The following is a 27,896-nucleotide window of genomic DNA, read 5'->3' on the forward strand; positions in this document are numbered from 1 at the left end:
AATTCCATAATATTATTTAGCACACAAGAGCTCTGATATTAACCTTCATGTATATAAAGTGAATAAAATACAAAACAGACATCGATCTTTTTCATACAACGTGTTTTATAAAACTTCACTTAATATTCTAGATCTTTCAGACAGGTTATAAGTTAAATTCTAATGAAAATATAATTTCTTAGAAAAAATAACATTACATGGCTTTTTAAAAACGTATCTCTCCTTTATCCATTTTCCCTAGAACTCTTTTAATTAACATCCAAGCAAATGTTGCTAATAAGTGAATGATAACTTTAGAATGACAAAGTATTTATTATTTTGAAGGTGGCCAAGTAATACAGTTTTGCTGGTTCTCCCTAAAGGTTACAAAACCACATGTGTACATTAAAACTTAATGTGTTTAAAGGCTAGTTTAAAAAGAGAAGCATTTTCATCTGGACCTTGATCTATCATTGAACTGCCTGCATATTGTACATTAAAACGAATTTGACATGCTTTGATAGTTCCTGTATTTTTTGTTCTTTAAAGCAAGTGGTGAATGTATTTATTTAAGTGAACCAAACAGTAGTTCCTGAGCATATATGTCCCAAGGGCTTTCAGATACAAAGAAATAAAATAAAATAAGGTACATCTGTCACATTTCCTCCACTATAAAGAGAAGAAATAACAACTAAACAGAAACACTCAGAAGAAAATGTCCCTGACAGCTCTGCTGTCTGAGCTACCAATGAATTTCATTTCTCAGGGCAAATCCAGGACTAAGAATGCAAATCAGAGATACATTTTTACTAAAAAAGAAACCATTCTCTAATTTTCTGCCTACTTGGTTGGAGCTTTTCATATTTTTCCTTCAAAGTATGAAAAGGGTTACGTAAAAGTAAGATGCACACAAGCAAACCATGACAGTAATATTCAAACCTACCAAAGGGCCATTTAGTCATAAGCTGGGCTTCAAACATTTGTTGAATATTGAATTAATTAATACATCCAGATAAACACAGGGAAAAAGATTCTGTCAGCTACAGATATTTGGCCAACATTAGCTCAATCAGTGAGAGAAGAATGGTTTTGAAACCTAATTTTCAGGCATGGTAGAAGAAGCGACTCAAGTTCTAACTCCACTGAGCGTGTATGAAAAATAATGCTTAGTAGAACAAACTTCTAGACCTAGCATACATAGTAGTGACCATGCAACATACAGGTTTAGAAATATCTTTAAGATAAACAGTTTCATCCCTCTCAGAAAAAGGCTTTAAAACATGAAACTAAAATGCTCTTTAGGGATCATCTATTCCAATGTAACTTAAAGTGTCTTTAGCCAATCACCTCCAACATCCAACCAATAAATGAGAATTTCTGGGTATAGGGCTTGGAAATTGGTATTTTAACAGGTTTAACAGATGACTCTGAAACACTGAAGTTTGAAGATTGGTGCTTTCAGGCAAGCCTGCTGCACAGGACCTCAGGAAAGAATGGGGAGTGATAGAAATGCACACATGAAATATCCCTGTAGAATAACTGGAGTAAGGGGTTAAGGCAATTATCTTGATAGGTCAGGCAGTCATTCTCAAAAATAGAAGCTGGATCTTTCATTGCCTTAGTCCAGGACATTTATGATGATGGGATGGAGTCCAATCACTGCTTTCAGTCAGCTTCCTGGGAACACGCCAGTTCTTTGTTGTGTCTAATCCTACTTGAGGGAAGCAGAAATGTCTCAGAAGAATGTTTAAAGTTACCCATTTTCTGTGGTAAAAAACCTACTGCACACTGTGAAAACAGTGACTAGTCCTTGGTCAGTTTAACAACATATTCAAGCTGTCTTTAGAATATTTATTTCAGATACTTCTTGGCACTCGTTAACGGTTTAGGACAAAAATACACTTTGCCTAAAATACCTCAAATCCAGTTATAATCTTCTTTATCTGTTAGATCACTTTGGAGATGGATGTGAGGTAATAGGCATGGTGTGAATATGTGATATTCTGAACTAGCAAAGCCCTCAAAGGAGTAACTGAAGGATTTAATATCTAGATAGTTGAGATGTGTGCCGAAAATGTCATTTAGTCAAGAAGAACTTCTTTCTCTTGGGATTCCCACAAAACCACAAACCTCACTGTTTTTCTTTGGATTACAACATTAGAAAGATCACAAAACACAGAAAGAGTCACTGATTATAGTTATTACCAGGCAACATTAAATACTCTCAAAAATTGGCAAAAGGAGAAACAATGAAAGCTTGGAAAATCTAAAGGAAAAATACACTGTGTGCTAGATAAGCATGTCTCCATTTTTATAATGCACTTGGCATTAGCAATTCTAGAATGTTTTCTGTGATATGCTCTGCCCTGTCATCATGTAATGTGCCAGTTCAATAAAAACACTGGGATTCTAATTTTGTACTGATACATATCCAAGGATGAACAAAAGAATACAACAACAAGTCATATAATACAATTAAGCATATGAATATTGTTTCCCTTTTCCATGTAGGCTCAATTATGCTTTATACTACTAACTATCCATATCAGTACTACAAAACAGAAACTTTTGTTTGGGTCCCTAACAATATAAGAAATTTATGCAGAATCTGTATCTTTCCTAACAAATGCTGAGGAGTTCTAAGCTTAAATAGCTGTTGACTAACAAATTACAACCCTATGTATTTTCTCTTTGTCTCTATACAAAACTGAGGAAAAGTTCTTGATGACATGAAAATTTGAAAATCCAGGTATTTGTTTCACGTCTTTTCTGCTCTTTTCAGGCTGATTGTAAAATACCGATAAGGATGATTCATTCTTCACCACACACCATGACTAATAAACAATTCACATCAAGAGAGTTGTTGAGTGCATCATTATTTCCGATGATAATGGACACAGAGTATACAACAAGCCAATGCTATGTTATTGATTGAATTAGATAAGGTAATACAAATAAAGCATAATTCCAGGCAAGTTGGAAGTGCTCAACAAATGTTACCTATTATTTGTTATTTTGTGGCTTTTATTTGAACATTTTTAGCAATAGGATTCAATGTATGGTCTGCCACATATTGAAAAACTGAGGCCAGAGAGAGTAAATTATTTGACAAAGTTAGACACTTCCAGGGAGATCTGGAATGAGAAGCCAAATCTACTAATATCCATTCCATTGCTTGCTCTTTTGCCAAGGAGTTGGTGGAATGGGGTAGGAACTAGGAGAATCCAGTCCAGATGACACTAACTTCACACACCCATTCCACTGATAACAGTCTATCATATTAAACTGGGTAAGGAGCTTTATGTGGCCATGGCATACAACCTGTACTTCACAGTTGTATATTATTTCTGGCCCTTTTTCATATTATATAAAAGAACTAATAAATACAGTATACATACCAGAAATAAATAATATTTAAATGCTCTAAAGCTTTAGCCTCTACTGATGATATTTCACTAAGGACCTGGAGATATAGTGTAATAAGTAATAGATTTCTAACAAGAAAATTAGGGTTGAATACTGGTTCTCCCATTTACTAGGTGTACAAACTTAGACATGAACAAAACATTAGTGTGTTTCATAAGCAAGGGAACTCTTGAAGGGATAAATTTTGACCCTTACATCAATACTCTTCTTTTACCATCTAAAGAAAAATTCAATCATAATAATTTTAATACAATTTTCTTTAAGCATAAATAAAAAGGATAAAAAGCGTAGGAGGGAAATTTTAATTTGGATTTTGACAATTAATAATTTTGTTTTAAACTTTTTCCAGTTTGAAATCTGATTCCAGATTTGTCAGACTTTGTCCAGTGTCACATAATAAAGCACTGTAAAAATAAATCTCCTTTGGGTACAAAGCTAAGGCCTATTCTATAGAATTACAGGTTTTCCAAAAAAAAAAAGTATGTCCTAAGTATTTACTGGCACCACCATCAAATGAAGATCCTTTAGTTTCAGACACCTGAGAACCACCTTATAGGGAACTGGTTGGGTGTTAAAGGGGCTACAACGTAAAAACAGCAATCAGTGCTTGAGGACAAGATGCTTCAGAGATTTCTTTACAGGAGGTGGGACCAGGGTCATGACCCAGGTAAACTTGGAGGCTGTGCTATACATCACAAAATAAGATGCTAGAATTAAAGACAAACAAACAAAAAAAAAACAAAACGTGAAAAGTTGGAGAAGAAAATAGGAGTTATGAAAAGAAAAAAAAAAGGATGGAGAATTGGAAGTGAAGGATTTATTTAAAAACTAAATACTTTATGGTTTTCCATGAATAGGATCTTCTTTCAGCTTTAAGACAAGAAAGGATGAAGTCCTGGGAAGTTATAAACAATATGCCACTTGTGCTCTTTTCTGCCACTTTATCTGATCTGCTCAGTCCCTTTATCTTTTGATGAACAATTCCTCTTTCACAAACACAAGCCATGCGGCTGAAGCTCTGCCTCTGAACATGTTCAGATTAAAATCTTGTTCTAAATATAGTAAGTGTATATGGACTTCTAGGATAATCAGTTGCCCCATTTGTTTTCTGCACTTCTTTGAAATTAATGCACTCCTTGTCAGTGGATGTGTTCAAGCACAAGTTGAATGCCCATCCTGTCATGAACGTTATAGAATCAAGGGGATGTTGGCCTATATGACTTCTAACATGCCTTCCAACTGAGGTTACAAATCTTAATTCATTAACCAATTAATTGTTTGAGAAATGTCTCCCAAACATTAATGGAAAGGCTCTATGTATCATAGGGAATGCACTGGGGATACAAGAAAAAATATATAGCACTTATGCTGAAGGAGCTCACAGACAAACCGACAACAAAAAGTCATGTGGTCCATGCTGTGACGCAGATAAGGACAGGAAATTGTGGAGGCACACAGGCAGTTCTTATCACACTGGGAAGTCAATACTTTCCAGAGGAGGTAACATCGAGTTGAATTTAAAGGACAAGTAGGAGTTAGCCAAAGAAAGGAGGGGAAGCTTTCTAGGAAGAAAGAGTCTGGGTGACCACATCCTGTGCTATTTTTGACTTGGGCTAGGCAACACCTTCCAGGAAGATACCATAATGAGCACGATTTTGGCATCCCTAACTCCAGTTTTCAGTCTATGTTAGATGTTCCTCCCTATTCTGTCTGTCTTCCTCAAGAAGCTGTGAGCTCTTGGAGGGAGAGGGCTTCATATCTGCATCACCTGCACCTGGTACAGTGTGTCGCACAGAGTACGCTCAACAACACATGTTTACCACACAAATGAATGAGGAACGTGCAGAGCACAGGATTGTTCGCTGTGGTCCAGAAGTGAAGTGGGACATGGGGAAAGGAGGCTGACAGGCAGGCAAGGGTAGAATCATAAAGGGGTATAGTAAGCCATACTTAGACTCTCCTGAAGGCCAGAGGGCACCACAAAAGATGTGACATAATCAAGTTTATTTTTTAGAATGATTGATCCAGCAATGGCATTAAAAGTGAATTGGAAGGATGTGTGATTAAATATGGAAGCAACCCTTAAAGAAAACTACTTTAGAAAAGGAGCATATAGACCTGGACTTGGTGATGAGATCAGGATTGAAATGAGAGGCTAGATTCCATGGTCGAAAACTTAATTAATTAAAATAAAACCTGTCTTCTTTTACCAGACTGCTTATAAAGTTTCTCTATTTTACCTATCCATCTATCTACCTATCTTATCAACTACCTATTTACAAACCTTACTACCAATCTGTTTGTTGTGAGAAGTATCATGTTTTATACTATTTCAACAGGTATTTACTTTATTATTTTCTTGAGGTCAGTTTGTAACTCAAGTTCAGATTTCTTAAGTTCAGTCACATACCATGTTCTGAAGAGTGCTCTTTCATTAAACTACACAGTGTTAGGGAATATTGTGCTTGATTTTTGATGAACACTGTAAGATGGGATTCTTTTTTTGGTTTGCTTTTGTTCAGCGTGAGTCTCATGAGGTTCTTTTAGACACCACTTTTAAAATTTTATTTATTTTGTTGTTATTTGAAATGTGATAGTGGGTTACAGAGACACATGAGCCCGGTCAGATCTGGATTCATCTGATGAGACACTGAAGCAAGAAAATGGAGAACACTGAGAAAAAGAGAGCCTGAACAGACTGAAGAACTGGACTTTTCCTTAAGAGGCACTATTTATAAATTGCTTTAACAAAGTACGTATTGAGCCTGCATTTAACTTTCAGATTGTCATCAATTATCGATTTATTTATTGTGCTTTCTAGAATCTTATTCAATAAACATTTATTAAATACCAGTTTCATACCAAGCTATTAGGCGCTAGGAATACAATGATGATTAAATTATGGATTCTGGCCACGAACAGCTCACACTACACTGAAGAGGTCAGATGTGTTTGAAATATATATGCTACAAGATAACACAGTTAATGCAATGACAGAGGCCATCACAGGTGCTCCATGAATATAGACCTTCTAAGTCATATATATTTAGAAAGAAAAATGGATAGATGCAAAATATTTGTATAACATCCATTTTTAAATATACTAAACTACTGCATCCAGGGAGAGTCCAAAATCTAGCTAATTATAATAAATACTAATTTTCTTCTAGGGAAAGGTAAAGTATGAGTCATATAAAGCAGATCAACTTTTTTCTATTTTCTTTCTTTTCGGATTTGGGTCAGGCTGTGTGCCATGTTGCACAGTGCGTCTGCTGGCTGTAATTGTGACTCAGGAGAATTCTGAGTTAAGCTGAAAGTAGCCTTGTTCACTCCATCAGCTGAGTTGGGCCGAAAAAAAAAAAAAAAAAACAAAAAAAAACACCTCACAGAATCCTTATCATTTGGAATTCCCTCACAACTCATGTCTGATCCAAGTGGGTCAGTCAGTCCTCATATACTGTTTGAGATATTTCTTTGAGCTGACATATCTTTATGTACCCTGGAGTGAATTCTAGAAATCAGTTCAACTTTTATGGCTTGCGACTTGTATTCTGCTAACCTTTTGGAGTGATATGATGTGATATAAATTTGCTAAATCCTCCAGGCCTGAAATATATGTAATTAGACTATGTTCATGAGATGATTAAAAACTGAGCTGAAAAAAATATTCAAGTAAAGAAATATTCACAATAATTAATTTTTCTACAAAGACAAATATTCCAACTTACATGTAGAAGTCTTAATGCATGTATAGGCATTGATGTGGCAAAATTATATGGTGAGCTCACAGATAAAAACATTTTGATATAAAAACAGACCCATCTTAAGCAATTAAGGCAAATGGGACCTGGCCAAGAGCAAATAAAAACATGGTTTGGAATGTAAAAAATGCTAAATTAATTTTTAAATGAAACACATTTCTATGAAAGTCACAAGAATTTTGAGGAAGCACATTAATTTTTTAAATATATTCTTTGGGTGGTGCTTACTTTTTTTCATTAAACCCAATACGTTTTTAACACTTCATTATAACCATTGCATTGTTAAAGGATAGGAACTTTATGCTTTCTTAATGGCAGTAGAAGGGGAGAAAAGGGAACAGATAAGGCTGATGATAAACCTCTGGGCAGGTTAGAGGTGTTGCTGGTGATAATATCTCTGAAAAGGAAAGAGAAAAAGGGCTGCTGTGGACTGTGCCTCGTCTGCCTGGGATTGCAGATGACCTGAGGCAAGAGGAACACAGTAGCAGTAAACCTGCTTCATTCAGGTAGGTTGTGTCTGAGCTTTTGGTTGGCACTCTGATTTTTAGATTTCTAATCTATACATCCAAGAATTCACCTTAGTGTTCTTATAAGAAGCAATAAATAGGCAAATCTGGAGAATCTTTCTGTCTCTGCCACCGTTAATCTCTAAAGCGTTTTTTGAAATTCTTTTCAATTCCATGCTGAAGAACTTGGGTACCACAAGTAAATCCATAGATTAAGAATTGGCTTTTCAGCAAGAAGCAAGCATATGGATTATTTCTACATTGTCTTCTTTTTAAATGCTTAGAACCTATTGTTTCAATACAATAGGGTTTTTTTCAAAATGAAGAAAAGTTCACAAAAGTTCTACTTAGGTTTCTCAAAACCCTTAGACATTGATCATTACAATGAGGAAATTTTTTTTTATTATTTCTGGAAGCCTATAAAGAAAGTGATGTACTATTATAAAAGAGAAATATCAGACTGTGGCATCAGATCAGAGGACATGGGTGATAGGACTTTCAGAGCATGGCTTATGGGTCTCCATTTGGTCAAACCAAGTACTAATAGACCACTCATTTCCACTTGGCAGTTCTCTTGACACTAGATGAGACTATTGAAAAGTGTCGGACAGAAATAGATGGAAAAAGCACTACCCTCACCCACTGAAGTATGGGACCAAAAGAATTTCCTTCTTTTATTTTTTTAAAATCTTTTACTTTAACTAAACTAAGAGGTAAACCAAGGCGAGGAAATACTCCAAATTTAGGTTAGAAAGTCAGCATTAAGCTATGTAAAAAATGAGAACTCAGGATGGAATCAAGAAATTCAGTGAAATGAGGTAACTGCATTACTCCAAGAAAATGGCCATAAACAATTGTCATTTAGCTTCACATGAGATCCATATTTCCAGTATGCATTTTGGTTGAGAATTTCTAAGCAGCAAGATTTAATTTTATCTTTGTTACCTTTTTCTCTCTGTTTTATCTTTAAAAAATTAGAATGAATAGTTTAGCTTTTAAAACTAAAACTATATTCCATGTCTGGCATTTTAATTGTAGAGGCCAAGGGAAACAGACATTTCAGTTAAACATAAATATTTGCTTGGTAAGGTCAGGATAATGCAAATTAAGATGCACAGATATATCTCCTTTGAGGAACCACAGACCTCAAATGTAAAGGAAACCAAAATTTCTTAGGAAAAAATAAGTCTTTTCAGAAATAATTTGTAAATAAGAAAGAGACTGCCTCACTCATTCTTAACTAAAAGAAAAAAAAGTGACACAAGTGCCTTAATCATAAGCAGTAGAAGAGAGACATATGAGGTTAGAAAATGTTCTCTTTTGGTGAAATTTAACAATATTTATTAAACACCTATTATGTCACAGGCATGTTTCTAGATGCTCAGGATAGGTAAGTACTAGGAAGACTCAGCTTTTGGTCTTAAGAAGCTACTGAGAGAAATCAACATGACATCATACAGTTAAGTGATGATATGATAAGTGTTTTAATAGAGGTATACAGGGATCCTATGGAAGTTCCTATGAAATCAAAAAATTTGTGGGAGGCTTCATAATGGCAAAATGTGCTTTTAGTTGAAGGGCATTCATGGTGGATAAGGGCGTAATTCTAATTACAAGATCAGCAACACTAAGACATGGGGGTAGAAGAGAACTGGCAACATGCTAGAAAATATCAAGGATGTTTCAGAATGCCAGAAATAGGAGAGTGGATGTGCTGCAGAGAAGCAAGTGTCCAGATGATGAAGCATCTTGTCAGCCTGTGTAGGATAAATTTAAACATTATTAATGGTACATCACTGAGAAACTTTAAGCCAATGATGAATGAGAAAATGAGCCATAGGAAGGGTTACAGAAGGTTATGATCAGAAACAGGAAAAGTAGATAGATGGTCAATAATGTGATAATCAATGAGAGTGCATATAAGAATTTGAATTAAAGTAGTGCTGGTGGGATTGGAGATGGGGGAAGGATATAAGATATTTATTTTGAAACACAGGTAGGTCACTCAGTGCCCCACAGGTCATGCAAAATTCCCATCCTCATGAAAGTTACATTTTAACGAGGTAATCATATAGTTACCAAATACCTAATTTAAATATTAAATTTCATATGATTAAATATTAATTTATATTAAATTATTACATCTTGCATTCCATATATGAAATAGCCAAAATAATCTTGAGAAAGAAGAACAGAGCTGGAGGACTCACACTCCCTGATTTCAGACTATACTACAAAGCTACAGTAATCAAAACAACATAATACTGGCACAAAAACAGACACAGATCAGTGGAACAGAATAGAGAAGCCAGAAATAAATCCACACACTTACAGTCAATCAATCCATGACAAAGGACGCAAGAATATACAATGGAGAAAAGACAGTCTCTTCAATAAGTGGTGCTGGGAAAACTGGACAGCTACATGTAAAAAAATGAAATTAGAGCATTCTCTAACACCAGATACAAAAATAAACCCAAAGTGGATTAAGGACCAAAATGTAAGAGCAGATACTATAAAACTCCTAGAGGAAAACAGGCAGAACACTCTGACATAAATTGCAGCAATATTGTTTTGGATCCGTCTCCTAAAGTAAAGAAAATAAAAGCAAAAACAAACAAATGGGATCTAAATTACATAATATAGTTACTCAGGTCTGAAATGAGAAAATTATATAAAAATTATACATCAGTATGTTACTTCCCTACAGAGCTTCATTGAAGAACTTCCCTGCCCTCGTGCTCCATTCAAATAACACTTTTGTAGTGTATATTTAAATGATCCGTAGATATATGTCTATATATTATAGTTAAGTGTGCATGTATGTTATGTTATATTATCTTAAATTACTCTATTTTTCAATTCCTCTTCCTTTTAAAACAAAGTTTCCTTTAGAATTCTTAGGTTTCAAAAGCAAGACCTGCTCTAGTTGTAAACATATGCCAAAAAGGAATACACAAGCCTGAAACAAAGAGGCTTACACACTGCTTCCCAGTAGCAAGAACTTTCTAGTACCACAACAGTCTGTCTTGGAAAAAAGTCTTTTTGATTGTTTTGGTCCTTTGCTCTTTATTCAAGATTGATTACTACCAGATCTTTCCTAGGGCGCTGTTCACAATGGTTTTAAATGACTCAAGCTTTGGCACCCCCTCACTAAAGTATTTGCTTTAGTGAATTCTAAATTTCTCTTACAGAGACTACAACTGTCTCGAAATCAAACTGCCTTCTGTAGTAATTACTGAGCACATGGTACAACAGGAGTCCTTGACATTCACTTAAAAAAGTGCAGCGGGTGGGTGAGAAAAAAAAGAGTAAGAAAAATTAATCACAAGAAATTAGCATGTTTAAGTAAATCATTATAGTGCTCAGGAAGAAAGATCTGACAGAGACACTCAGAAGGAATCAGCCTCCAGGTTCAGCCAAGTTGGAGTTTTGCTTATCACTTCTCATTCTTCTTATACAGGCTGACGCACTAAACCATTTTTCCTTATATACTTGCAGGAAGGGCCATTTTTATTAGGGTTCCTTCATTTTAAAATGCTCTCTGATGCCATGAGAACTTGCTTAAATTGCTACCCATTCTTAAAGGGAAAAGGAGTTTTAATCTTCAAGGAAAAAACAGTGATCATACACTTACTGCAATGCAATATGCTCACAAAAACCCAAGCGTTCCACAGTCACAGGAACCTGAAGCTTTGTGACAGAATTATTAGCAGGTAAGTTGATTTTGCAGAATGTTTACCTGACTGAATGGCTTTTAAACAACACTGTAACACAATATTCTGGTCACATAAAATTATATGCACAGCTACCCTCCATATAAACAGCAATATTTACTACTCTCCAAATAAATGGTACTGATAAAACAAATAAAAAATGTAATATGGGGCCTATATTATTTGTGAATTCATCCAAAAATCAAAATTCTTTAAAAATTTTTGCAAAAGTACAAACTGTGGGTTTTTTCCTCAATATTTTACCTTTACTTATTTTTCTTTAAAAGGACACCTCTTTTTTCAGTTCAAAATGAGTTTTTATTTTACCATCCCAACTCAAGTCTTTTTATAATGCATTTTAGAAACTCATCAGAGTACAAATACTTATTTTGTTCTACAATGATGTTTTCTACATTTATCAATTAATAATTTGATTCTTTTAGCAAGCAATTATTGAAGAAAACCAAGAGCAGTACCAGGCACTATGCTTTTTGAGCCATTATCCTTTTGGATACAACATTTATTTCTATAAGGAGCGTTTTAAAAAATATCTTATTTGTGTACTACTGTATGAATTAACTTTGATAAACTGAAGTATCTCATATATTTACTATTTTAACATGATACTGAGATTATGATTCAAAATTTTTATCTCTATGGTATGAATGGCATCTATTCTTGTCAGGGCTTGAACTATTTGATCCATATGTTCAAATATATTAATTCCATAGACAGATTTTCTTTTGGTATAACAGAGACTGCTAGCAGTTTATCAAAATCTTTGTCTTCTTTTTCCTCAGCACACAGCAGGATTACATCACCTAACCTCCCTTGCAGTTAGATGTGGTCACATGACCCAGCTCTAATGGAATGTGAGAAGACGTCATATGTTCACTGCTAGGTCTCACTTATACACATTTCCATGTGCTCCTCCTTGGTCTTTGCTCTTCTACCAGCTGGATGGAGACAATAACAAAGTCACAAATAAAAGGAGTCTGGATACCTAGTTGATTATGAAGAGGGAAGACAGCTTCCCAACCCAAACTCTAAGCTAGGACTGTTAAATGAGCAAGAAATAAAGTGATAACACACTTCTGAATCTACTTGTTTTAGCAACTAGCCAATCCTAACTAATATAGTTGCAGAAAAGTTTGAAGAACTATATTATGAGATTAGAAAAAAAAAAGAATGAGACTAATAGAAGCAACAGGGTTAAATGAAAGAAATTTCAGTAACTATCCTCCATTTGTTGCCTACACAGCAAATCCCGACAGCACTAGGACAGTCCATGGGTGTTGGAGTGGGAGAAGGGAGAGAGTCAACTTGAGGCAAGAGCATTTCCTGCTGCTCTTCCTAAATTACCTTCTTCATGCCCCTCACTTTTCCTGGTATGGATGGTGCAAAGAGCCCAGGCTTCAGGTTGGTCCTATTCAAATGCCTGCCTTGAGGCCAAGGTGGAGACAGAATTTGCAATCATTTTCAGAGAATCTCAGGACAGTTTGATGTTTGCCAAGGACAAAGTGAAAGCACTGCCTTTCCTGAGATGATAGAAGACTTTACACCTGGTCTATTTCCTGTCTCCACAGTCCTTCTTCATCCTGCCTTACTGTCTTCACTTTATCTTAGAACAGGTGGCCCTTGCTTTTGTTAATATTAATATCTCCACTTGTTCTTTAGCAGATCTTTTCCCACCTCCTCCAAAGCTTTGTTTCCTTAAATATTCCCTTTTGGAATCACAGTGTCAGCTTCCTCCTTCCTTCTGACTATAAACATACTCTTTTTTCTTATCCACAACAAACAAACAATCACCCACACAAGAGAAATGACAATTAAAAAACAACTACCATCATAAAACCTATTTTGTAAATCTGCTACCTTGGGCTAGAGCTCATTTGTTTTTCACCTCTTTAACCCCTCATTTATATACCACCTACTCACTCTTTCAATCATTATTTACTCATTATTTATTGTTGTTATTAGCTATTAACAACTTGTTCAATATTAATTTGTTTCACATCGAATAACACGTTTCTGGAGGCACAAATATGATGAAGACAAAACTTTTGCCTTTGAGGACTTCACAGAGCTGGGGAGAAAGACAGATGAAAATAATTACACAGCAAGATGATTTTTCTGTAGTCTAGATACACTTAAAGGGCTATGAAAGTGCCTCCTCCCTCAAAAGGTACAATTAATACTACTTTTCAGGCTGGAGAAGAAAGCTTCATAGAAGGAATGACATTTGAATTGAAAAGTCATAAGCTTTTGTAAGCCAGACAAGAGGAAAAAGAGTATTTAGGCAGGAGTCGCAGATATAACAAAGGCAATAAGTAATGTGAGAAAAACATGGAGTACAAAGAAATAATTAAGTTGAAGAAACAACAAGTAGTCTGCTGTGGTTAGAATGAAGGAAAGGCAACTGAGTAAGAGACAGGGATTGGAGATTGTCCAGAAGTGGCTACTTAGAGCCCTAGTTTGAAGGGTCTTTAGTGAGTTTGGACCTTTATATTATAGAAAAGTTTTAAACAGGGAAAAGAAGCGATATTATCTACATGAAAAAGTCACATGATGGAGAGTCAGGTTATACAAGAGCCAGGAAGAGGGAAGCTCATCAAAGGCCATTGAAAGCTTCAGGTAAATGTACTGGAGGCCCATACTGAGGGTTAAGAGAGTCCCGCACTTGCATTATGAAGTACCTCAGTGACCGTAAAATAATTTTCCCTCTTCTGCTTAAGAAAAAAGTAGACTTATTGACTTTGACTCCTTCCCCAAATTGACTGAGAAAAGGCTACTGCAACAGGTCTACAGAAATTTCTAAAGGCAAACATCCAACAAGATTTGGCTTTTAAGACCTCCCACAGTAAGCCTCCCTTATTAAGTGACTTGTAGTCATGGCCAAATAAAAGAACTAAATGCATAACTATTACTTATTCTAAGCATTAGAAAAAGTGCTCATCAGCACCCAATTTTTGTCTTTTCCTATCTCCATCTGGCCAAACTGTTAAAAGGCAAGACTTAATAACAGCACCCTCATGAACGAGAACTAGAGCCTTTTGCAGCAGGTGGCGCCCACCTCTGCCTACAGGATTGCAGCCCAAACAATCTGCTGGGAATTGCAGAGAACTCAGTAGAATATGCTTGTGACTCAGCCTGTTAAGTAGGAGGACTGTTATTGTTATTTTAACTCCTGCCAGAGTATGTGGGCAATGCTCCCTCTTTCTGTCTTGAGTTAACCAAGAGACATCCCTCTTCAAAACCTCACCCCAGAATAGGTCCTTGCTCAGTTAGAGCCAGAACAGTTTGGGGTCTGGGTATGACTGCCAGCTGATAGTGCAGATTAGAAAAGGCTTTCATAAAGGGAACATCTGATATCCTAATTTACCAATAGAATTTTATTTTTAGAATGTTTAATCTGCCTTTAAAATTATTCACACAGAGTGCCACAGACCAGAGCTGAATGCTGATGAGACAGTAATCAGCACAAGTCAAGGTACTTATTTTCGGAAAGGATGGTGAAAATACCAGGGTTTCTTTCTCTTTCCCTTAACTCTTGGGGTATTGTGGTCCTACTGTTTGTCTTTCTCTTGCCAAATGTTCTCAACAGTGTAAACGTTCATCAAGTGCTCCCAAGGAATACTGTAAAAATGAAACAAAAAAATCAGCCTATTTTACAGAATATTGTCTTAAAGGATAAACCTCACCCATCGACGTACGATGAAAAGATGTAAATCTATTCTGAAGATAAAGCAAAATCTAAGCAATGTCAGGTTGTGGCAAGTCTTAGTATTATGTAGACAAAAGATGGTGTGGAATAGGAAAATAAATATGTTCTGCTTTCAAAATGGTTTTCTCATTTCCACTCAGCTAATTTTTCTCTGTGTTTCTGGTGCTATAAATTACGATTCAAGATTACATATCAGTAGAATAAAATTTTGTCATAACGCTATAAAATCATGTGTCAAAAAGATGCAGGAAAGCTCTTCAGCATTCCAGAAGCGAGAGACTCTATTAAGACAAACTGAAAGAATCATGAAAAGGGCAACAACCATCACTGGTGTGAGTGAAAGATAGCATGTGTATTCCAAAGTAACCTCTCTAGGCCTTCAAAAACTGAGGGTCCACCAAGATAGAGATACCATTCTAGACACAGCTCAGAACATCACATAGTCTCTGCCCTCAGTGGGGAAAGAGAGGATGTTGAGATGACATCAGGGAGGTAGAAGATGTCAGCTTATATAGCACCTTCCTGGCCACAGCAGGAGTGTGGGTTTTCTTCTGACTATTAAGAGCAGTCATTGGTGGATTCTGAACAAAAGAGTCATATCAACTGATTTATAAAAGATCAGACTATGTGAACAATACATTATACAAAAGCAATATTGAGCACAGGAGGCTACTGCATTCGCTAAAATGAGAGAGAGTAGATTCCAATGATACAGGTAAAGACAATGAGAAATGATTAGATTCTGGACAGAGATGAGCTTGTTACTGTTATTATCTGAAATGAGGCTTAAGAAGGTTAAATAATATGCCTCTAATAGGTAGTGGAGGCCAGAAATAAAGCAATCGTCAGGGTCGTTTACTATGCTTTAAATGTCTACATGGGACTTTTGTGTCAAAAAGATGCTGGTATTCTATGAAGTGGTCAGACTTAAATGTTAGAGAGATATAACAACCTTTATACTAAGAACTACATGTATTAGGTTTGAAAAAATCAATTCTAAATTTTACAGAATTAGTAATATTAGCACATGATTATAAACATTTTGTCATTTACAAAGCATTTTCACTATTATCCCATTCAATGTTAGCATAGCAAAATAGAGATATCTAATAGTCACACTTATGATATCACTGAAGTGTCAACTACAAATTGGCACTTGCCATTGGCACTTGTCATCTACCTCTACAAGGATTAGATCAGGTACTGCAGCTGCTGATTTTCAACACCCCCTGAAAGGAGTTCAGGGTGGACAGCAGAAATGAGGCACTCTGTGCTCCGGGGCGGGGGTGGGGGGTGGCGTAAACAGACAGAAAAGGTCTTCAGATAGTTAGATATTCTCAGGAGCTGATTTTATGAGCCCAATTCTTATATATTCTCAGATCTAGAAAAGCAGGAAAATCCTTTGTGGTGACTTCTGCTTCCCATGACTAGTAGTAACCTGCACAAGACTAGCAGAAACCTTCTGTAAAAAATATGTGCTTGATTGCATGTATTCCCCCTTCACCAAAATCACATATATACTGACCTTCCCCCCTGCCTACTTGGACCGGTTTCTCAGAGCTATCTGAAATGCTGTCTCCCCGGCTGCAGTCCTCATTTTGCCCTAAATAAAACTTAACTTACAACACTCACGTTGTGCATTTTTTAAGTCGACAGAAGGAATCTTTGCCATTCTCAATAGTTTGTTTTCTTTTTTTAACATCTTTATTGGAGTATAATTGCTTTACCATGGTGTGTTAGTTTCTGCTGTATAACAAAGTGGATCAACTATATGTATACATATACCCCCATATCTCCTCCCTCTTGCGTCTCCCTCCCACCCTCCCTATCCCACCCTTCTACTTGGACACAAAGCACCAAGCTGATCTCCCTGTGCTATGCGGCTGCTTCCCACTAGCTATCTATTTTACATTTTGTAGTGTATATATAAGTCTATGCCACCCTCTCACTTCCTCCCAGCTTACCCTTCCCCCTCCCCGTGTCCTCAAGTCCATTCTCTATGTCTGCGTCTTTTTCCTGTCCTGCCACTAGGTTCTCCTGAAGCTTTTTTTTTTTTTTTAGATTCCATATATATGTGTCAGCGTATGGTATCTGTTTTTCTCTTTCTGACTTACTTCACTCTGTTTGACAGTCTCTAGGTCCATCCACCTCACTACAAATAACTCAGTTTCATTTCTTTTTATGGCTGAGTAATATTCCATTGTATATATGTGCCACATCTTCTTTATCCATTCATCTGTTGATGGACATGTAGGTTGCTTCCATGTCCTGACTATTGTAAATAGAGCTGCAATGAACATTGTGGTACATGACTCTTTTTGAATTATGGTCTTCTCAGGGTATATGCCCAGTAGTGGGACTGCTGGGTAGTATGGTAGCTCTATTTTTAGTTTTTTGAGGAACCTCCATAGTGTTCTCCATAGTGGCTGTATCAATTTACACTCCCACCAGCAGTGCAAGAGGGTTCCCTTTTCTCCACACCCTCTCCAGCATTTATTGTTTCTAGACTTTTTGATGATGGCCATTCCGACTGGTGTAAAGTGATACCCCATTATAGTTTTTTTTGTTTGCTTGTTTGTTTTGGGGGTACGCAGGCTTCTCACTGTTGTGGCCTCTCTCGTTGCAGAGCACAGGCTCCAGACGCGCAGGCTCAGTGGCCATGGCTCATGGGCCTAGCCGCTTTGCGGCATGTGGGATCTTCCCAGACCAGGGCACGAACCCGTGTCCCCTGCATCGGCAGGAGGACCTCTCAACCACTGTGCCACCAGGGAAGCCCCTCATTATAGTTTTGATTTGCATTTCTCTAATGATTAGTGATCTTGAGCATCCTTTCATGTGTTTGTTGGCACTCTGTATATCTTCTTTGGAGAAATGTCTATTTAGGTCTTCTGCCCATTTCTGGATTGGATTGTTTGTTTTTTTTTTGATATTGAGCTGCATGAGCTGCTTGTATATTTTGGACATTAATCCTTTATCAGTTGCTTCATTTGCAAATAATTTCTCCCATTCTGAGGGTTGTCTTTTCATCTTGTTTATGGTTTCCTTTGCTGTGCAAAAGCTTTTAAGTTTCTTTTGTCCTATTTGTTTATTTTTGGTTTTGTTTCCATTTCTCTAGGAGGTGGGTCAAAAAGGATCTTGCTGTGATTTACATCACAGAGTGTTCTGCCTATGATTTCCTCTAAGAGTTTTATAGGGCCTAGGCCTTACATTTAGGTCTTTACTCTATTTTGAGTTTACTTTTGTGTATGGTGTTAGGGAGTGTTCTAATTTCATTCTTTGAAATGTAGCTGTCCAGTTTTCCCAGAACCACTTATTGAAGATGCTATCTTTTCCCCATTGTATATTCTTGCCTCCTTTATCAAAGATAAGGTGACCATATGTGCGTGGATTTATCTCTGGGCTTTCTATCTTGTTCCATTGATCTGTATTTCTGTTTTTGTGCCAGTAGCATACTGTCTTGGTTACTGTAGCTTTGTAGTATAGTCTGAAGTCAGGGAGCCTGATTCCTCCAGCTCCGTTTTTCTTTCTCAAGATTGCTTGGGCTATTCAGGGTCTTTTGTGTTTCCATACAAATTGTGAAATTTTTTGTTCTAGTTCTGTGAAAAATGCCAGTGGTAGTTTGATAGGGATTGCACTGAATCTGTAGATTGCTTTGGGTAGTATAGTCATTTTCAAAATGTTGATTCTTCCAATCCAAGAACATGGTATGTCTCTCCATCACTTTGTGTCATCTTTAATTTCTTTCTTCAGTGTCTTATAGTTTTCTGCATACAGGTCTTTTTTCTCCTTAGGTAGGTTTATTCCTAGTATTTTATTCTTTTTGTTGCAATGGTAAATGGGAGTGCTTCTTTAATTTCTCTTTCAGATTTTTCATCATTAGTATATAGGCATGCAAGAGATTTCTGTGCATTAATTTTGTATTCTGCTACTTTACCAAATTCATGGATTAGCTCTAGTAGTTTTCTGGTAGCATCTTTAGGATTCTCTATGTATAGTATTATGTCATCTGCAAACAGTGACAGTTTTACTTCTTCTTTCTGAATTGGATTCCTTTTATTTCTTTTTCTTCTCTGATTGCTGTGGCTAAAAATTCCAAAACTATGTTGAATAATAGTGGTGAGGGCTTCCCTGGTGGCACAGTGGTTGAGAGTCTGCCTGCCAATGCAGGGGACATGGGTTCGTGCCCTGGTCCGGGAAGGTCCCACATGCTGCGGAGCGGCTGGGCCCATGAGCCATGGCCACTGAGCCTGCGTGTCCGGAGCCTGTGCTCCACAATGGGAGAAGCCACAACAGTGAGAGGCCCGCATACTGAAAAAAAAAAAAAAAAAAAAAGTGGTGAGAGTGGGCAACCTTGTCTTGTTCCTGATCTTAGTGGAAATGGTTTCAGTTTTTCACCATTGAGAATGATGTTGAATAGCTTGTTTTCTCTCTCTGGGTAGATACTGTGCCTTCCTTACTTTTCTAACACCAGTCCCCTCAACTCCCATAAATGAATCCTAATAGTGGTGGAATAAATGAAACTGCAATTTAGGTATCAAACAGGTTATGTTTTCCCCATTCTTTTTCTGGTAGGAGTATAGCTTTGAAGTCTGAGAGAGATGAATTTGAATCTGGGCTCTGCAATCACTATATGATGGTAGTAAGTTACCCAATATATGTTGGCCTTGATTTCCCATCTGCAAAATTGCATTGCACGTGTGACCTGCAAGGCTTGCATCAAATCTTACAGGTACTCATATTTGCTCAGCAAGGGTTAGTTAATCTCTTCCTTCTCTCCCAACTCCGTCAGAGTAGTAATTTACTCCCTTCAGAAAATAAAATTTATGAAATATTCTATGTCTATAAATATTATTATATATTGATATTTCTTTTACCTTAAACGAATTGTAACATTAAATGTAGTGATAGAGAAAATTAGAAAAAAATCCTTTTATAAAGTTTCTCTCATGATTTTTGAAGGGCATATGAACAGATAACATGGGCCAAACAAAAGTGTTTTTCTTTTATGTATCTTTCAAATTTCAAGGGTAGTATTTACATTCTTTTTGGGAATAGTCAGTATTTCACCTATGGGGAAATAAAACAAATTTCAATATTGTGTTATGGCAAAAGCAGTAAAAAATATGAGTACCATTAGTTAGCAATATCCTTACAGCCAAAAAAACAAAACAACAAAAAATCTTTTCTAATAGGAAAAAATGAAACAAACAGAATTGGCATGATATCACATATTAAGATATTTGGATCTCTTATATAGAAATCTGGGAGATGCTTTGAAAGCCATACTTAAACCATTTTAGCATTAAACCTTCAAAATGCTGAAAGTTGTTTAGAAATAATAGTTAATGATACTGAGCACCAGATGATTGAAACATTACAATGAGTCAACTTTACCACAGAGTGAGGCAACCAGATCTTTATGTATCAATATGGATGAATCTCTAAATATAATGTTGGGTGAACGCAAGGTGCAAAAGAATATCTGCAGTATGATGCCATTTATACAAACTTTCAAAATGTAAATGATTATACGGGACATTGTTTCATATATATGTCATTAAATTTAGGACATCATTAAACATAGGAAGGTTATATCATCTTCAGGATTACGACACATTTTAGGAAGTAGGGAAAGGTTTATTTCTTTAGAAAAGATTTCAGCAAAGCTGAATGTTAGCATTTTTTCAAATTCATGTGGCTGATACTCAGGTATTTCTTATAATATTTCCCATATTTCACTTTGGAAATTTTGTAAGCTTTCTTGATTAAAAATAAAATAATAAAGAAATAATGAAAAGAGAAAAGTGCATACTGCTACAGCAGATTTAAGACTGGATATCCAGTACTTCCAGTAACAAGAGATTACATGAAAATGCAGCCTTCATTTCCTAGAATAAGAAATCATTCATCTGTACTCTTTCTGAAGTATTATTCTGCTTTTATCAGAGGAATTTTGAGTTCAAAGATGTAACATGAAAGAAAATATTCTTTCTGCTTGTAAACTGAGCTAAAGTGTACACATTCCTTTATTTACTCATGCAACAACTGTAAAGTAACAAGTACAAACCTAAAATAAACGGTTCCCTGCCATCTCTTTGGGTAAGTGCATTGTCTTTTTTTCTTCCTTAATCAGAGAGAACCAACTCAACACAAACAAGAATCTGATGACTAGGCATTTCTACCACAACTAGCCTCACAATAACAGCTGGGCTGACATTCTTTCCAGTGCCTTGATCCCAGATCCCAGGATACAACCTTGGGTGAACTTCTATACCTATACCTACCTACCTCCTCTCTCTCTGCCTCATGCCCCTAATCTATAAAAGGAGCAACCTTATATCTACTCACAGGGTTGTTTTACAGAATAAATGGTTTAGTTTATGTGAAGTAAGTCATGTAGGATCACAAATGGCACATAGTAAGTGTTGAGAAGACACTATTGGTATTGTTAACCATAGCAGGAGAGACAGGCTTAGTTCAATCCTCATTTCAGAGAAAGATTTTTTCATTCATTTACTATGAAATCATTCAAAGCATTATGAAATGCTATTTTAATAATCCTGTCTATTAGCTGTAGAATGCATGTATATTTTTCCCTTATCAAAATGAATTGATACTTATTTAATAAAGATTTTTTTAAAAATGTGGTTAACAAAGGTTTAGTTTCCACAATTGTGGGTTAACTCTTTTATTGTAGAGAGGATAGGGTCTTACCTATTCAAAGAAGTAGTAAAATGGTAAAGTTTGTTATATTGTGTTCTCAAAGGGTTGATAATATGTTCTGGTTTCTTTCTGTAAAAAAAAGATGTTAGGAAATTAATAATTTAATCTCTGATCCATGTATATCAATTACATCATGTAGGTCAATACTAAATTCAACTCATGGCTTTATTCTTATATTGGGTAACTGAGACTATGAGATAAATTTCATGATGGTTCCTTATAGTCATACACTGAGCTAGGTCCTTTTCTGAGTGTTTCGAATAGAGAAGTGAAAATGCTAACTGTTGCAGATTTTTTCTTACTTTTTAGCTTCACTCCAGTGAAGCTTTTAAAAAGAAAAAATAATATTTTAAATTGTTTAAATTGTTTTCAGCTAATAAAGAGTAGGCAATTGTATTCTCTCCCAAGAGAATATATTTTTCCTGGTAAATTGTTAATTACATCCAGTAAGCTTTAAAGCACTGGGCCTCTAGCCCAGTCTGCACTGATTCTCTACAGCACAGGATGTAAGGGAATTTTTTAACAACTAATTACATTTTCTGTCTAGAGTACTAAACTTATTTTGACATTCAGAATCCTAAAAGTCATTCTGGATTAGTAGTTCTGCTTAGAAATTCCACTAGAACAATACAAAGTATTTCTTACTGAAATAAACACAATTACTAGAAGGCACTAGCTTTGTTTTGTACCTTATAAGCCATTCAGGTGTACTCACCCTCAATACATGAGTGTATTAAATGCAAGGGGCAGAGCTGAGCCTCATTTTTAAGTCCTGCTCTCTTACAATAGATGTCTAAATCTACACATCACTATGTGTCTCCACCAAGGACTGTGCGATTTTCACATCTGGTAAAACAGACCTCATCCTGTTCTCAAGGAAGATGTTGCTCTACTAGTAAGGAGCCCTAAGAGTTAAACTGAGAGCTATTAATTCTTCTTCAAGACCCAGAAGGAAAGGTAAACTTGGGAAGACATAAAGCAGGTGCCTCAGTTCTTCTCTGTGACCCTTCAAAGAAAAATGTGTATATGGATATGAGCAGACAAGGTTTTGATTCAAAAGTGACAAACACTGACTGGGCCAGGACCTGTATTAAGTGCTTTTACATGTATTAGCTTACTTAATCCGTGAGCATTCACATACAATGTACAGTAGCAAACAAATCTATTAACGCATATTAAAGATAGAAAGGCTTAACATTTAAAAAAAATAAAGAAAATTCTGCAGGGAAGAAGAAACACAGTAGAATTTTCCATTCCCTCAAATAACTTGATAGATATTTTAGGGAAAAAAAATTTGACTACCCAGACCTCTGTACACAGCTATTTTTTCCTTTAGTCCAGCTCAGTGGTTCTCAAATTTGGAATATATATAACATTATTATACAGAGTGCTATACACAATAACAAGACTCTATAATATAGAGTTCTATGCCCAATAACAAGACTAAAGAACTTTTCTTTTTGCAAATGCTCAATGACTTTTATTGAATTGTTAATGATTTCAATAACTGGAAACAACATCAATAAATTAGTTAAATAAATGACAACACATTTGAAGACTAGAATATTTTGCAGCTTTTAAACAGTATCAACTAGTGTTATGAGTACTGGTATGAAAAGATAACCAAAATATAAAACAAGTGTTTAAACACAATGTAAAGTGAAAATAGCAAGTTGGAGAATGCTATACATATAGTAAGACTAAAGAATTTTTAAGGGTAGTTTTGATCAAAAGCAAATTAAACCTCACAGGTTGATTTTAGAACAAAAAGAAAATGGTAAATCAGCTCTGGACCTTGTTCAGAAAGAAAGAGTTTTTGGGTAATTAATCAATGAATACTGAACAAAATATCATCCTTTATTTCTTCTTTAAGTTCCTTCTTTTCCTTAAATTCTTTAACATGCATAGTTTTTTCACTTCATCTTCATGATTTTCAAAGTAATGTGCACACACATATATGTGTGCAAGTACAAAATTATATATGTGTGCGTGTATATTTTACTCTAGTAAAAATAAGAAAAATAGGAATTCTCTAAGAACAGGGGTCAGCTAACTATGGCCCATGGACCCAGTCCATCCTGATGCTGCCTGTTTTTCCAAATATAGTGTTCTGGGCACACAGCCACGTCCATTCATTTCCTTGTTGTCTATGGCTGCATTCATGCTCCACTGCCAGAGCGGAGTAGTTGTGACAGAGACCATGTGGTCCTTTATATATTTACGTATCACCCCAAATATTTACTATCTGGCCCTTTACAGAAAATGTTTGTTTACACCTGTTATCAAGGAACATATTCGTCATTTGAGTAACACTAAAAACAATATTGAAAAATAATCCCGTCTTTTAAAGTTTTTCCAAAAATTAACTCAATAGTTATATATGAATGAGAGAAATTCCAGCCTTAAACACTTAAAAACTAATTTAATTCCAACAGAACTGGAGAATTATTGGCCAAAGGATGAGATGATTATTTGAAAGTTGACCGTGCCCTGCCCAGCACCTATTAGTCATAAAATAATGCCCCATTTACCCATCATCCAGACTTTTGTGTGGTTTTTTGGTTTGTTATAAAATTAAAATGACTATCTTTTTTCTAGGCTTTATTTTATGAGAAAAAGATAAATGTCATCTGGGAATTATTATTATTTTTTTTTAGTTAATTTTTTATTTGTTTTATTTTGGGTCTTCGTTGCTGTGTGCAGGCTTTCTCTGATTGTGTTGAGCAGGGGATACTCTTCGTTGCAGTGTGCGGGCTTCTCATTGTGGTGGCTTCTCTTGTTGCGGAGCACGGGATCTAGGCATGCGGGCTTCAGTAGTTGTGGCACACGGGCTCAGTAGTTGTGGCTCACGGGTTCTGGAGCACAGGCTCAGTAGTTGTGGCACACAGACTTAGTTGTTCCACAGCATGTGGGATCTTCCCGGACCAGAGCTCGAACCCGTGTCCCCTGCACTGGCAGGCAGATTCTTGACCACTGCACCACCAGGGAAGTCCCTGGGAATTATTTTTAAAAAGCAACTTATGGCCTATTCCATAAGGCACATAAAATCGAATAGTCATTTTAAATTAACACAGTGCAGTTAGAGGTGATCATTTTTATTCCGTACCAAAAGGTTTAAATTAACACAGTTTTTGTTAAGAATATTATTTGGCACAGTTTTAGTATTTGATATATTATATAGACAGGCTGCAACACCCCTAAAATAATATTAGCAAACACTTACACAGCACTTATTATGTGCCAATGTTCCAAGCACTTCATATACATTAATTCACTTATTCCTCACAATCACCCTCTAAGGAGGCAACTGTTATTATCCCCCTTTTACAGATGAGAAAACTGAGATCAAGAGACTTTAAAATGCCCTTCCCAGCATGCCACAACTAGAAAGCAGTCAAGCCTTTCAGCCTTTATAGACCCTGAGAGTTGGTTTCAGATCTTCAACTCTGGTTAACAACAAGTTCAGACATAAAGGCTTTGTGGCTTCTCTGAGAAGTGGTATTTCACCAATGGAAAACTGCAGTTTACTGGAAATACTTAGCACATCTATTATTCAGTATATTCAGCTTCTTGAACAAATTGAAATTTACTCAGCTGCTCCATTATTTCTATCAGGTTTGCTTATGCCACTTTCCAGAACTTCTTAGAGCTGGGTCTGAACATTGTCGAGAATCATGACTGACACCTGACAAAATCAACTGGTTGACAATGATATTTAAGGGCTGCCTAGCCATGATAGAGAACAGGATGTGCACTGGCATCACAAAGTAAGATGTGAATCATTTAAGGAGGAACCCAAGACAAACACTTGTTCAGCTATAAACAAAATCAGCTTTTATCAGCTGGTTACTCAGATAAATAGGACATGCAGTCAATGCACTTAGGCTGCATATAATCCATGTTTGGCTGTGGTATATTTATATGCAAGTTATGTGACACCTATAGGGTTGACGTAGAACGATAAATTCATGCAGACTTTCAGAATCTCATAAAGAAAATATTGCCAAGGCATGGTTTTCCCAACTGATATAAGAACCCAAGTTTCATTAAGCAACAAAGTAATGATGAAACCTTTCCTGGATTGCCAGACCAGGATATACTTTTCATTAACCTCTGAAATACATTCTAGCATTAAGTATCATTCGGTTATTTTTCACATTTTGACAGACTTTGTTAGGTAACCTAAACGCTGAGATGCTTGAAGTTGCTGGAAATCCTGAATAGCATTTCTGCCGGCTAAGCTTAAGCTCATTGGCTAGCGTTAGCCTACTCGGTTAGCTCTCAAATAAACAATATTAACATCATTCTCCATCTCTACCAATCTGCTTTATGAGGTTTTGAACAGTTCATGTAATTCAGTGCATTTGTCCAGGATAACAAGATTTCAACTAAATTGCCAATACCGCTGGGAAAATATCCACAATCCAAGCAGTCTTGAAACAGGAGAGCAGGTACCAACATAAACCATTTAGTCGAACATACTACTAAGTCATTTCTATTCCCTAAAGGTTCAGAAGCAGTTCATTAGCACTGGTTATTTGTGAGTAGCTGAAAGTCACAGTGAACCAAACTGATAGTTGGACAGATCAGAGAAAAGATCTTCCTTTCTTAGTGCTTTTGCCAAAGTTCTTTTAGGAGAACATTATGTTTCTTGCAAAGGAAACATGCTTAAAAATATGCACTGGAAAGAACTAAGGACAGTTAACACAAGCCCTATTCAGCACATATGGTCTCCAGTTGACCAGAGAATCTAGGTAAGATAGACAGTAAGAATTTCCCCTTTTAATCCCCAAACCTGCTACTCCAGGCGATTGCCAAGGACTAGCTGATTGCATGAAGGTGACAATAGAAATTATCTAGTCTTGTCCAAAGAATCTCAACATAATTCAGGGCAGTAAAAATAGGCTACCAATGGGTGAAGGGTAAAGGACTGGATTAGTCAGAAAAGTCAGTCAAGTTCCTGAGTCTTCACAAAATAAAGGTTTATATACTGTTCATACAAATCCTGATGTGAGTAGGGTAACTCTCCTGGTGGGGACCCAGTAATCTGACTGTATTCTTCTCATTGCTCAACTAACTCACGGCCTCAAGATTGCTGCAGCAGGAGAGGAAGCCATCTGGAGGGCTGTGCATTGGTTCCTCCATGTTTTAACACGGAAGGGACACACCTCACTGCCTCTCACAGCCTCCTGGACTGAACTAACAACATGGCTCTGCCTCAGTGCAAGGTGCTGAGAAACAGGGAAGACACATGGAGGTTTGCTGAGCAGTACGAGTCTCCATTGCACTAGGGAAAAAGGCATGATGAGATGCCCAGTGGCTGTTTTAGGGCCCTGTTTAGATTCCTTCCTTGTTGAGAAGTGTTGAAAAGAAATAATGCTCAGTGATATCAGCTAAAAACTTGTTTTGCTAAATTAACACATGCTGACTCTGACTGTGTGTGTGTGTGTGTGTGTGTGTGTGTGTGTGTGTATAAATAAATAAATAAATAGATAGATAAATAAATAAGTAAATATTTTATTTTCTTAACATGAATTGGCACTGCAATACAGACAACCTTGGGGAGCAAGAGGCCACCTGTCAGTGTTTTCACTTGCTGATGTATTGCACTGATGTTTTCTGCTCAGAATCAGATACAGCTGAAGAACTAACTAACTTCTTTGCGTGACAGAAAGCCATCTGTTCATTTGTTTCTAATTTTTATACAAACACTAACCGTTTTAAAAATGGTAGAATAAGTTAATGCAGACGCTCAGGTTCATGAGGTGTAAGGGAAGGGACTGGGTGGGGAGGGGCACAAAAGGAAACAAGGCTGCCACGAAACTTATCGTGCCAGATGTCACATAATGATTTTACTCTCATGTTCAAAACTTTTCTGTCGGGCTTCCCTGGTGGCGCAGTGGTTGAGAGTCCGCCTGCCGATGCAGGGGACGCGGGTTCGTGCCCCGGCCCGGGAGGATCCCACATGCCGCGCAGCGGCTGGGCCCGTGAGCCATGGCCTCTGAGCCTGCGCGTCCGGAGCCTGTGCGCCACAACAGGAGAGGCCACAACAGTGAGAAGC

The 27,896-nt window shown here is 36.6% G+C and overlaps 1 protein-coding gene across 8 annotated transcripts in view; it reads right to left on the reverse strand.

Moving 5' to 3' along the window:
* MAP2 (microtubule associated protein 2) overlaps nucleotides 1–27,896 on the reverse strand; it is a 278,280-nt gene that overhangs the window by 83,450 nt on the left and 166,934 nt on the right. For 4 of the 8 annotated variants that reach the window (XM_032637128.1, XM_032637130.1, XM_032637132.1 and 1 more), the window contains exon 3: nucleotides 21,827–21,904. The exons of 3 other annotated variants lie outside the window; for them this stretch is intronic. The gene's annotated coding sequence lies outside the window, so the exon portion shown is untranslated. Of the gene's footprint in view, nucleotides 1–5,173; nucleotides 5,180–21,826; nucleotides 21,905–27,896 lie in introns of all 8 variants that reach the window. One more of the 8 variants, XM_032637127.1, reaches the window with a different exon arrangement.

Source organism: Phocoena sinus, chromosome 7 (assembly GCF_008692025.1).
Source record: "Phocoena sinus isolate mPhoSin1 chromosome 7, mPhoSin1.pri, whole genome shotgun sequence".
Lineage (NCBI taxonomy): Eukaryota > Metazoa > Chordata > Mammalia > Artiodactyla > Phocoenidae > Phocoena > Phocoena sinus.